This window comes from Frankliniella occidentalis, unplaced genomic scaffold (genome assembly GCF_000697945.3).
Source record: "Frankliniella occidentalis isolate FOCC.00 unplaced genomic scaffold, Focc_3.1 Scaffold403, whole genome shotgun sequence".
NCBI lineage: Eukaryota > Metazoa > Arthropoda > Insecta > Thysanoptera > Thripidae > Frankliniella > Frankliniella occidentalis.
This window is the reverse complement of record NW_026267525.1, coordinates 108,762-111,623: the sequence shown is the minus strand read 5'-3', so window position 1 is coordinate 111,623 and position 2,862 is coordinate 108,762.

The window sequence follows — 2,862 nt, the reverse complement described above, 5'->3', positions numbered from 1 at the left end:
GTCCCGCCGCCCGGAGCCCGGCGCCGGAGGCACGGAGCGCCGTGTAGGTAGGCAATGTCCGTGTGGCGCACACGCCGGTGGACAACTTGCCTACCTCGCAGGCGCCTGCGCTGCCCCGGTTGCTGTTTGCCAAAGTTCTTGCAGTTGATTTAGGTCGGTGTGGTGCAAATGGTGCGTGATGGCGGTTTGGAAAATTACACAAGACCTTCACCTTCCTTTGTGACACTTCTCTAAAGCGGGGAAATTTTACACTTTTTCAAGTTTGTGTCTGTGGTTGTGTCGTGCCGTGTACCCTTTGTGTTCCGCCGACGCCGCTGCTCCGCTGTCGCGCTGGACGCGTGTGGCCTCCCACCCCGCCGCGGCTCTCAACGGGCTCGAAAGGGAAAGGCAGAGCGGCGTGGGGGATATTTTCAGAAAAGGGATGTAATTTAGCTCCGAGGCTTGTCCGACGGCGCTCGCTTATGTATCTGTTCCTCCACCCCTCGCCCCGGCCCCGACCCCGGCGTCCGTTTTGGTCCTCACCGCGTCGCTATACGCCTTACAGGACGTTATAGGGGCTTTAACATCCCTTCGTCCGTTTGCCTTTTGTCGAGAGAGAGGAAGAGAGAGAGATTGATTTGATTTGATTTGATTTGACTTATTCATAAGAGGTACAAAAGGACTAATGAGTCCAACTGGAGTACCATCAGATTGGTAAAAGTGTGGAAATACAAGTCCAAATTGAGAGAGCGAGTGAGAGAGAGAGAGAGAGAGAGAGAGAGAGAGAGAGAGAGAGAGAGAGAGAGAGAGAGAGAGAGGCACGCGCGCATCACCCTAATGGCTTGGACGGCGATGTGACGTTCCCGGCGGGCGCCTCGATGCCCAGCTATGTGGCGCACGCCTCGCTGCGACGCTCTCTGCTGCGAGTGATTCCAATCTGACACCTCGATGTATGGCATCTTGACGTGGGGGGCGGGGCGTGGTGAAGCGTAGTGGAGCCTCTCTCAAACGTTGGGCTTTTTCTATGCGGGACTGAAATATTAGTAGAATGCTAATCAGAAACACGCAATGGAAGGGGAGAAATGGGGGATGACAGTGAGGCAGAAGGAGGATGGGGGCGGGGAGGCTCTAGGCAGGCACGCTCTGCTGCCACACAAACTTTCCTCCCCTCCTACGACCGCTCCAACGTACTCTAAAAACTCTCGCGAAGGGTTCGCCTCTCGAAGGGCCGTCTTACCCTAGGGCCTACAGGGCGGAGTGCGCGCCCGGTGCAACACCGGCCCGCAGGTGCGCGGTGGATGAGTTTCAAACCAATCACCCTGTGTTGAGAAAAACTACGTCCACATCGTCCCATGTGGCTGTGATTCTATCCCCCCCACTTTTCTGATAAACGTTTTATAAGTACATTCTGATACGTTACACCTTCATGGCCTCGTGATGAACTTTTCGTGACGTTTTTGTCAATAAATTTTTATTAAAAGCGACAAGGGCAATAGGCTCCCAATAATTAGTTTTTAATTAAACAAATGATACAATAAATAACCTGTATGGTTGTCATCGGCAACGAACAGCTCTAATTATTCAATGATGCAAAAATGATGCAGTGTTTGTTTTTGTTTTTTCTTCAGAACGAAAATAAATAAAATATCGGAGTGAGTAATAAGTAGCTGCGTGTCAGGAGTATGGCGTGGCGTAGCGCGCGTGGCATCCCTTGTAGAGAGGACCTCGGCGAGGACAAGACACGCCTCAGTGACGTACGCGCCATATCCTCTTCCTCGCAGGGGCCTAAGTGCATCGCCGCCGCCCCTCCCATATCCGGCCCCGCCCCGCCCCGCCATCGCAGCAGGGGGGGTATCGCCGCGGAGGGTAGCCGCCGAGGCCCCCGCGGCCACGGCGCAACACCTTGCCGTCGTAGCCTAACCTCCGCCTAATAGGCTGAAAGCTCTCGGAATAACTTTTTTCCGCGGTTTTCACTCAGCCACATCATCGCATTATTCACACACGTCCTGCAACTGCATGGCTAGAAAAAAAAACCAATTACGTTCCTAATTTTCCTGTTGTCTTGTGTTGCAGGTAGGTGCGCGCGGAGCCCATGTGCGTTGCAGCTCCAGGCGCTGAGGTGCAGCTGCAGACGCTGTGGTGCAGCTGCAGGTGCGTGAGTGTCCACCTAGCGTAATGCGTGCTGCACACACGCGTCGCCACCGGCCCGGTGCTATTTCCATTCCGACGGAACTGCACCGTTGCATCGGATGCATCGCGCACCCGTCACATATGCGTCTCTAAAAACCGCGGCGGTCTGGGCTCCCCGCCCATCGCGTTAGGCTGCCATCACTACATCATATTTTTATAGTCAAAAATAGGTTATTTTTTTACAGGTTTTAGTCGTCTTAGGTGAGGTCCATTTGTATCCGAGGCGGCGCGACAAGCACAGTTTCGGTGACTTTGAAATATTAAAAAGGAGTGTCTTTCAATATGTCCCTCCAAATACTTACCGCCATCCCACCCTAACTGAGTACCTACTGTTTAGCTGTGAAGGTCCTAAAATTTTGTCAAAAAATAAAGCCAAACCGATACTGGAAACAAATACAGAGACCGGAAACAAAATAAAACATTCCTGTTTCGCCAGACTCGGCACTTATTGCTGTTTGCACAACGCCCCCCCCCCCCCCTTGGGCCCACAGCATACCTACTGCTCACCTCGAGGTTGCTGATCTTTTGTTTTCCTCAACCACCGCAAGGCGGCGAGCTAATTCTGGCGTGAACAGTGCAGAGAGAGAGGGATAGGTAGTAAGTAAGAGATAGAATGTTTGTGTGTGTGTGTGTGAGAGAGAGAGAGAGAGAGAGAGAGAGAGAGAGAGAGAGAGAGAGAGAGAGAGAGAGAGA